General features: G+C 38.5%; 1 long non-coding RNA gene across 2 annotated transcripts; it reads left to right on the forward strand.

The window, feature by feature from the left end:
• Positions 1-8822: 8822 nt before the first annotated feature.
• Positions 8823-10331, forward strand: LOC134334792 (uncharacterized). 2 transcript variants are annotated; one of them, XR_010015528.1, is made up of 3 exons: positions 8823-9152; positions 9757-9890; positions 10046-10331. It is a non-coding gene; the product is annotated as an uncharacterized LOC134334792 (long non-coding RNA). The 2 variants fall into 2 exon arrangements; XR_010015529.1 differs by having other exon boundaries at positions 8826-9152; positions 10059-10331.
• The last annotated feature ends 610 nt before the right edge of the window (positions 10332-10941 follow it).

A 10941-nucleotide genomic window follows, 5' to 3' on the forward strand; every position in this document is an offset into this window, starting at 1 on the left:
AAGAGTAGAGGACACACCTGCAGAGATGCTGTTAGACAAAGTGTTTAATAATAACAAAAGACAAGACAAAGTTACATAAGACACGTTTAAACAAGACAAGTCCAGATACAAACACATGTGGCCTATGCTAAGCTAGATGCTAAAGCTAAACACTTGAAACAGGAACCTAAACACTAAGCTAAGCTAACAAAAAACATAGACTGAATAAAACAAAACATGAACAAGACTAATTTTAAACAAGACTCATGAACATGAACATTAGCTAACAGACAGCAAGGTCAAAAACCAAACCAAATCAAAATAGTCTCCAATGACTGGTCCACAACTGCCTTCTTATATGTCCTATGCATTACACCTTAAACGAGGTGCAGCTGTGGGTAATTAGTAGGCCTCATAACACAAGAGACGTTTTTCTTCATAAAACACAAACTTGTTTTCACTTTCCCATCTTTTATTAAATTTCCTCCTTCTGCTTCAATATTCTCTTGTTGGATATTTCTCAACATCACTTGTAGGAAAACCGCCTCAGTTAAACGCTGATGTGGAAACACTGCCATCTAATGCGGTCACTTTGCGGGTCACCAAATTGGCATACATTGTGGGAGACACAGTTTATTCACGATTTTACAAACATACGTCTTTTAAGCTCTCGCGGGGCACATAAAATTAAGTGGAGGGCCGGATTTGGCCCGCGGGCCTTGAGTTTGACACGTGTGCTCTAGTGCATTCACATTAGAAGCATGATGCGCTTCTCCATTAGTGTAAAATAATCATCAATATCAAATACACTCCCAAAGCATCCACATATCTATGTTTAGTTGAATTGTCATCATTGTGTGGTGGTTTTATTTTTAAAAAAGAGGGACTGCCACACTCCATAAGAAAACAATGATACATCAGCAGCAAAAGCGGTTTTGCAGCTTCTCATGTGAAAGCACCCTGACCTCTACAATTTGACATGCCCACAGATGACGTCACGGTTCACGCTGAAAACCCTAGCATAATTTGGCGAATGCAAGTTCACAGTTCAAATCAAGTTTGCAAACTAGAATGGAGCCCATTCTGCATCGGTGGAAAAGGACTAATTGACGCATAATATCTGCCTGTCATGTTAGAGGTGTGAGAGAGAACAAAGTGGCTATATTGTACTGGATGAATCTTGGTAAATCAGAATGTCGATGTGTGTACAGTGTTATAGGGTGCTGCATTCTTCATCTAAAAGCTGTGGAGGAGAGAAGGTTAGTGAAGGAATGGAGGTAGAGATAGAAAGATTGATGGAGGGAGAGGGAGAGCAGGCAAGAGATGAAGAGAGAGGAGACTGAATGTGAGATGGATAAGTAGAATATTGTGGCGATGGGGGAGCAGGGGGGACCAACGGAGGGGACAATGAAGGAAACGGTGGAGGAAACAACGGAGGAGATGGAGGGCTAAAGTATGGAGAGAGAGGGGATAGAGGAGCTGGAGGTGGGGATGGAGGTGGCATCAATGGAGGAGGGGGTGGTGCAGGGGGATAACAGAATGAAATCTGGCTATGGGAAAGGAAGTTCCTGCAGGGGTAGAAGTCAGACTTTGGCTTCGTCCCAAACATCAGCACCTTCTTTGTGTAGTTGTTTAGAGTAGAGACACCTGCACTCATACAGCAGGTAAAGGCCACCCATGCTATGCTAACACACAAGAGAGAGAAGAAGATACAATACAGTTATATTTATTATTCATCCATCTTTACCAATCACTTCTTCTTTCATTTATTAGTTAACAAACAACACACTTGGAAGGAGGAAACACACTTGCACTCTCCACTAATTAGGACAGAGAAAATTTAAAGTAGAAGGAAACCCACATGGAGATTTACACAGACAGTAAGGGCTGAGAAACACCAACACTACATTTAATGCCATAAATTTACCCATGTATTAATAATTATATTTAATTAAATTATTCTAAAGCCTTTTTAAAATGTCTTCATTCATAAATCCTGCTCAAGGCAGGAATAACTGACAGCCCATCAAAAAGCAACACACTAGGGCTGGGCGATATGACTAAAAAACTCATAACTTGATATGCTTTTGAGAAGTGGCGATATACAATATGATATGATATAATGTAAACTTATGTAGACCACTAAACAAATGTAGACCACTGCTCGTATTTTACCTTATAGTGTTTATAAGTCTTAAAAACACAAAATATTACTTTACTTCAAATAAATGAGCATAAAAAAATCCCAAAAAAGTTCAATATTAGGTGCTTTGTTATCATTGCAAATTGACAGTGCATGGTAAACAACAGCACCAGATTAACCACACAGCAGCATAAAATCATAACCGCTGCTTACCTGAGCTTCTCTTTTTCAAACTGAGACCAAATCTATATCCGTGTGTTGTTGCATTAGAGATGTAATCTACTTGTTTTTCTTCTTGGAGGCCATCTTGTATGTTTCCAGAATATTTCCAGAATATATAAATCAATATTCAACTGTGTTTGTCCAGCAAACTAATGAAACCTGTTTTAGATCATTTATTCTCTCAGTTAAAAACTGAAACTGCTAATCAGTTCACTAAACTGTCACTTATACTACAACCAATGAAGAGAGAGATTGAAATTCTGCCCAAAATCTGAATTCGGAAGCTCTGATTGGACCATGACTGAATCGCTTTAACAAATAAACTAATTCATGGAGTTGTTTACGCACGACACCATAATTAAGTAGAGTGACCAAAACGAATGAATCTTTACCACAGATAAGAGCACAGCTCTCTGATTCAATTCCAATGAATTATTCACTTGTAAAGAGTTGTGTCCATATATGTTGATATTTGTGATATACCGCCCAGCCCTACAACACACATGTATGTACTGTATTTTCTCACACTAAGGGGCAATTTAAAACAGCCAATCTACTAGCTGGCATGTTTTTGAAAGGTGGAAGGACACCAAAGTACCATAAAAAAAACACATGTGGAAAAAGAAAACTTGAAAAAAACTTACTAAAAAGCCCAGGAGTATCCATATCGATGGGGTTTGAAGTCCTTTGGACCACTAGACACAGTCACTTGGAACACATGCATGAACATCATGTGACCTACCATTCCAACTAAACCTGAGAAACACACACAATCCTCAGCTAGTAATTACATTATAAGTGTGTGGGCCAGTGATAGCTCAGTGGTTAAGGTACTGGACTAGTAAACAGAAGGTTGCCGGTTCAAGCCCCGCCACCACCAAGTTGCCACTGTTGGGTCCCTGAGCAAGGCCCTTAACCCTCAATTGCTCATTGTGTAAGTCGCTTTGGATAAAAGCGTCTGCTAAATGCTGAAAATGTAAATGTAAATGTAAGTGTGTGGCTGAGTGATTGAATAAACCACAATCACTGAGGGACAGAAGCATACACATTCTGTAATGTGTGTTAGTGTGTTTACCTCCCAGTACGGTGAACACATGAGCATTTAGTAGTTCACCCCATCTGTGAACTGATGGCTTCCAAGCAGCCAGACACAACTGAACCATCAGCAGCACACAACTGATACTCAGTAAACTAATGTAGGTCAACTCCATCACCACACACAGCCAGAAAATCCCTACAAAGAGGTGGATAGTGAGAGAATAAAACAGAATAAAATTGTAATTATATTTTTGTACAGTGGTTTCACAATAAAAGAATACAAAATCAGACTAAATACTGACCTCTACCTCCCTGTTAGAGGTCAGTAGTTTAACATGTCAGTAGTTTAACATGTTTAAGTGTGAGAAGGAAGATGAAATCATATGTAGCAATAATATGTTCAAACACAGAGATTTTAGGTGAAAGTTTAGTTCTTTGTCTCCTTTGTTGGAACACTGAGCATGGATGTCAAGACTCCCAAAATGTGATCCGGTGAAGGGGGTGAATTCTGTATGCACAACCAAGTTAGATCGCAAATTGGCCAATGGTAGAGTCACAAATGTGGATGATTGAATCCGCATCCCAATGTAGGGTTTAGTTAGATTGGTCAGCGCCATGACCAGGAACTGTGTGTAAAACATGAAACACAGACAGTGAACTGAAAAATTGAGCTGACCCATGAATTAGCATCAGCTGCTTCAATTGAACAACTCCAAACAATGTAGCAACTCTGTAAAATCTTCTGTAAAAAACAACTGTTGTGACTAAAAAACTACTGATTGGGGGGCAGCTGTCCCACCCTTTTTTAACTTACTTTAAGAGGTGTGGCGCAGTGGATGTAGAGCTGGGCGGTTCCTGAATCACCCGGGTTAATGATTCATATCTCCGTACTGAATCACGAGTCCGAGGTCTCAATTAACCCGGATCCTATAAGTCCTCTGATTGGCTGCTGCTGAGTACTCAAGGCGAGTGATCAGACTCACCGGAAATTGAAAAAACAGTGTGGACTGATTGAAAAGGTCCACGTACTGGCAGAAGCCACCTTTTTGGACCCACGGTTCAAAAAGCCTGCATTTGTGAATGAACGCAATGTTTGTTTGTTTATTAGGATTGTAACGTCATGTTTTACACTTTGGTTACATTCATGACAGGAACGGTAGTTACTCATTACACAAGGTTCATCATTCACGAGGTTATATCTAACACAGTCATGGACAATTTAGTATCTCACTTGCATGTCTTTGGACTGTGGGAGGAAACCGGAGCACCCAGAGGAAACCCACACGGACACGGGGAGAACACAGAAAGGACCCGGACCGCCCCACCTGGTGATCGAACCCAGGACCTTCTTGCTGTGAGGCGACAGTGGTACCTACTTAGCCACCGTGCCGCCCTGTTATATACTTTTTTGCACATTTTGCCTTTTTTCAGCTTGGTTGTTTTTGTTTATATAGCTAATTAAAATATTTAATTCTTAGTCTATATTCTAATTGGCACAATGCATTTTTTTGCTATTTATATTTTTGTATTTTATTCTTATATATTCAACTTATACCTTTTGCACATTTTTCATTGTTTCTATTTGGTGGTTGTTCTACATTTAACCTATTTTAATTCTGGGTACCTTATAACTGAATTGCAATTTTTTTCAATTTTGCTTCTATTTGTTGTTATTTTTGTTTAAGTTGTGTTTGTTTGTTTTTGGTGTGTGTAATTTAAATTAAAATTAAAAATGTATTTATTGGACGGGTGGTGGTGGTGGGGGGGGACTCAAGTGACTCAGATTAACCGGATCACATTACTGAGTGACTCAGATTAACCTGAGTCCATAAAATGAACCGGATTTACCACCATTAAGTGGATGTAGCCAATGACAAACGGACTTTTCTCAAAATCACATGAAAAAATCTGACTTTTATTTCTTACCCCGCATGTAGATTAACCATTTGTGGTGGATTAGATAAATCTAAACAAACCTAAATACCAATATATAGATTCACCTGATCTAACATGGTATTTCATTGTAAAACAAGCACAACATCAAACATTTCAGTATGTATTAGACATGCACTACAGTAGTTTTAAATGGTGATACATACTGTACATACCCTGCAGATCTTCTAACTTTATATCTTAGCCAAAGGAACTGAGCAAAGGGTTGGGCAGGTGTGAAGAGCATTTTTCTAGCATAGGAAGTGGTTACTGCAATTCAATTCTGATGACTATGACTGATCATTTATCCTGATAGGAGTGGTCTTACTGAATGCTTTAATGACAAGAGTTCACTCAGTGGTTTTATGAGTATTCTGGGTGAGTGTGTGTTTACCTTTTTCTGATGGGGGTGTCAGAGCCATAAAATCACGACACTTTACTTCTACAAGAGAAAAATAGTAATACACAATTCGACCGAATAATTATACACACTCACATAAACACAAACACATACATCCATACACACACATACACCTACAAACATGAACACACAGACACACATATATATGCACTAACCCATGCATCACACATTATAGACGTAAACACACAAAAATCACAAAAACACTGTGTGGTCTGAATACTTTTGCCCTTTTAAATTTTGGTTTTTGTTTCTAAGCACAAAGGTAAAATACTTTATGTGTTAAAGTGAAGTATATATATATATATATATATATATATATATATATATATATATATATATATATATATATATATATACTGGAATTATAATAAATAAACATTTTTTTACTTTTAATTGTTGAATTATAATCCTAATGACCAAGTTCGGGGCACTGTAGTTAGAGCTTTGAGCTATTAATCAAAAGGTTGTGGGCTTGAATCCAGTCTCTGCCATGCAGACACATTGGGCCCTGTGCGAGGTGCTTAATCCTCTCAGCTGCAGAGGTGCTGTACAATGGCTGACTCTGAGCTCTGACCCCAGTTTCCAAACAAGCCAGGATATGTGGATATGTATATATAAAAAATAAAGGTCCTCTTCATTTTAAAAATATGATTGGTTTTACCAGCATCCACAAGCTAAAAAGCTGTTCCCTCACCCCATACATCAGTGTGGATGTTTTCCTCACAGCAGCTCCAGATCCCAGCATGGAATGTTGGGAAGATGAATCGGTCATCCCCAGTTTCCCAGATGAACTGGTCGGAGCCGTTGGTAAACAGGTCGGACGGTGTGCAGGTGCGGCGGCGCAATAAAGAGCACAGCGGTTTTGGAACCTTCTGAACCCCTGAGCACCAATGAGATGAGAGCAAAGAGATGAAGGACAAAATGAGAGAGAAGAACGTCTGCAGGAATGATAGCTGAGGAGAACGCAGACGAGATAAGCAGGCCATCTACAAAACACACACAGACACACACAATACTAAAGCTTTCATGTAATCGTTCTTCTATTCATCTTCAAATTTATACAGGTGGTAAAGTGGGTGGCACACTGAAACATGGGTCCTGAGAACCCTAAAAAGTCTGTTTAGCTTTATTTTCAAGCTTATGCATTAGGTTTAGCCTGATTTAGCTGCTTCAAAGCCAGTTCTGATGTGTTTTTGAGGTCAGTGTTTAACTGGAACGCCCAATTTGTCAGGAGTCACGTTTGTGCACGTTATTCATCATGCTGCAATAATGGAGTTTTGTCGGCATCTGGTGGCGCTAGGCGGAACTGCACCAGTTTAACCAGCCTATGCAGCCCAGCCAATAGATCTCTCCCTTTGCTAATTAGACACACCTAGTGTCAATGAGCTCCTCGTTACCAAGCCTTCATAAGCCTCTAGTCCCCCCCCCCCCCCACACACACTTTTTACCAGATCATCTGTTGATGCATCTGTGATCACTGCTCAGCTCTCCTTGGTGTTTGAACTATAGTTTAGTTTCCCTGCTTCCTTTGTTCCTGACCCTAGCCTTCCTCTCTCCTGCATCCCTGGTTCCTCTCCAGAGTTCCCGCCAGTTTCTCCTGCCTCCATCCCAGCCTTCTGGTTTCCTCAAGGTGATCATCCACTTCCAACAAAATGGAATAAAACCCATCATGCTTGACTATAAGTAAAGTGTTTGGGATTTAACCGCCTTAGTTTTTCTCTTAGAAATACACCTCTTCTCTTTGTGGCCAAATAAATAACAAGGTCAAACTTGTCTGACTGTAAACAGTATCACCCTTCAAGTTCCAAGAGCTTTAAATTCTTGGCAGACTCAGCTTCTGGTGGTTCTTGGATTACATCTTAACCCTCAATTGCTTAGACTGTATAATGTCACAGTACTGTAAGTTGATAAAAAAAAAAGATATTTGTTCATTATCAAATAGATGTAGACACCAGCATTTACAGCAAACTCCAAATACTTTATGTTTAATAAAGCTAAAAAAAAAAAGAAACATTACTTGGCATATATGCACGTGTTTTGATACTTTTCCATGTGTAAAGTCTTCATTAAGTTCCTAGTGACATTATTATGATGTATGGGGTGGGCAACTTGTTCCAACACACCACACTTACTTCATTTATTCAATTACTATTTTGTCAAAAGTACATGCTATTTTTTTGTGTGTCAGGAAAAGAAGTGAAATGTGTAATTTGGCACTCTGAATCTCAGCTACAGTGATCGGCTTCATATTATATACATACATACATACTACACACACACACACACACATATATACATGGTGCATTTAATAATATTAAATCATCAATAGTATTTGTGGTGTTCATCATCTACTTACATTTTGATGCAATATATGTTTATTCCTGCATTTCCAGCTGCTCCTGCATCACTTTATTAAGACAATAACACAATCTATGAGAGGCCGTGTAGGCCATAATTCTAAGTTGAATTCTCTCACACACACCATCATACTCTCACACACACACCATCATACTCTCACACACACACCATCATACTCTCACACACACACCATCATACTCTCTCACACACACCATCATACTCTCACACACACACCATCATACTCTCACACACACACCATCATACTCTCACACACACACACCATCATACTCTCACACACACACCATCATACTCTCACACACACACCATCATACTCTCACACACACACCATCATACTCTCACACACACACCATCATACTCTCATACATGGTTTACTATACTCTTTCACATATACTACTATACCCTCTTACAACTATAATCACACTTTCTTTTATTTACTATTATACTCTCATACACACAGCACTATTCTCTCTTGCACATATAACTATAGCTATGTAAAACAAAGATCTACTGTATGTGTAAGAGAATATTATTATATGTAAGCGTAATAAATAGTGTATGTGAATGCAAATAATCATGTTTATGGAACAGAATGATAGTGCATGTGAATAAGAATAGTTGTATGTGTGAGAGAGTTTGATGGTGTGTGTGTGAGAGTATGATAGTGTGTGTGAGAGAGTTTGATTGATACGGAAACGAGTTTGATTGAAACGGAAGTAATATTAAATTCTCAGTACCTGATTGGTGGAAGACGCGGGATTTCACAGACATGTCCCGCCTTCCTCATTATTACTGATAGGAGAGGATAGTGGACCGAGAGAGAATCAATGGAGCATCGGCCTGTTAACATTTTAAACTTTTCCACCGCTGCCACATCCATGTCAGAAATGTGGATTTAAACCCGACAGCCCGACAGGAGTCTAAACGCGGCCGCGGAGGAAGAGATGCGGTGAAGCTTTATATCCGAACCATCAGCCGAGTGCTGCGAGCTCCATATCAGACCCAACCACAGAGAGCAGAGGCTCCAGAGTCAGGGGACAGGTGAGTTCACTAAACATGATTAAACTCATTTAGCTTCTGATAGAGTCGGGTTTAGATTGGGATATTTTATAAATATTCGTCTTTGTAAGGGACCGTCTGCAAATTACACGTTTTAAACGTTCTAGTAATGCCAAACTAAGTAAGTGAGTTCTCATAAAGCACATTTATAAGAAACTTTGTTTTGGAAGCTTTCTTAAAGAACAATAAATAAATTTACTTTATCATTTTAATGGCTATAGTTGCTCCACATTAATGTGTCACTACATTCGAGTCGAATTACATGGAACTTTTGGACTCTTCCCTATGTAGGTCTTAATAAGTAAAATAAAATATATATTCATTTTGTATACACAATCATAAACAAGCTGCTGCACATGGAAAGCTACAGACTTACAGTCTAACATTTCAAAATCTGTCTCAGTGCTCATTCTAACTTAGTCACTTGTACTATTAAAGTTTGTTATATTTCTTTTATTACAGAAAATGTAATTCATTATAGATTGAGACCAAGCTCTCTTGAGTAACTGTTCTCTAAATATTTGATTGTATTGGGTGAATTGCTATAGACTGGTTTTGAAACTAAATTCAATTTTTGTGATTTCAGTATTGAACTTTTGATGGCATGAGGAAACAAACTGGTTTCACCAAAGTTGCACGAGGGCCAGAAACTAAATGGCTTCATGATTGACAATACATTTACATCAAAGGCAGTGTACATTAGACAATGACACATTTACGGTAAGTTATTTAAAAATAATGTAAGCAGTATGTTTATATTGCATATTATTAATAATAATAAGTAATTTGTAGCATTTAGATTTCATGGTTTGGCAATAGGCTAACCCCCAACATTTTCTAAATGCATTGTGTGTGTTTGTTTTGTTTGTTTTTAGTTTGTCATCACAGATTTAGAGGACAGTGGTGTGGAGGTTGACACGACAACAGCATCTAGTGACCACAGAAGTACCACACCAGTCATTGTATGACTACAAGGACTAAGGATACCTTAATCCACCTGAGTGACAGATTATTTGCTGTTGAGACTGTTCTGAAATATTTGGTTTCTGCATGCAACAATAAATAAGAAACATTTGTTTGCTTGGGACAAGATCTTTGTTAACCAGTATAATAGTGATTTCCTGACCTGTCCATAACTTGATAATAAATATCTAAATATTATATGGGGTGTCCTCGTTTTTTTTTGTTTTTTTTTGTTTTTTTTAACATTACTGCATTGTTTCATTTATCAGAAATACATTATGATGTTTTAATTACTATCACAAATAACTCTAATTTGGAATTTGAACATTGTAAATTCTTTGGCCAGTTGCACACCCGTGATGGAAGGCATGTCCATTTGGGTCCAGCACCTGCAGCGCATGCCAGCGCTGTTTTCTGATGTTGCAAGACTGTTGTCCTCCTAGCACGTACCTTTCATCTGCATTTGGGGTGATTTGAAGAATCTTATTAACAATGTCAGCCAAAGTCGCAGACATTGCTGTATGCTCTCTCTCACACACACACACACACGTCAGTTAACCAATTTGAAGTTGCTATTTGTGCCTGTATAATTTCCTCCTGATGATTCCAAAGCATACAGCTATTCTTTAGCAACGAATTTCAAGAGACAAACCGAAGGTAATTTGTTTATGTAGGATGACCAGTTCTGATTGTTGGAGGTAATCTTGGAGAAAATATATCCCTATGTCTAATTTCTACTGATATTGAGTTTTCCTATAAATTTTTTAGGGAACAAAAACATGCATAATGTGCCTCCAGTGTACCCAAA

The sequence above is a fragment of the Trichomycterus rosablanca genome, chromosome 2 (genome assembly GCF_030014385.1).
Source record: "Trichomycterus rosablanca isolate fTriRos1 chromosome 2, fTriRos1.hap1, whole genome shotgun sequence".
NCBI lineage: Eukaryota > Metazoa > Chordata > Actinopteri > Siluriformes > Trichomycteridae > Trichomycterus > Trichomycterus rosablanca.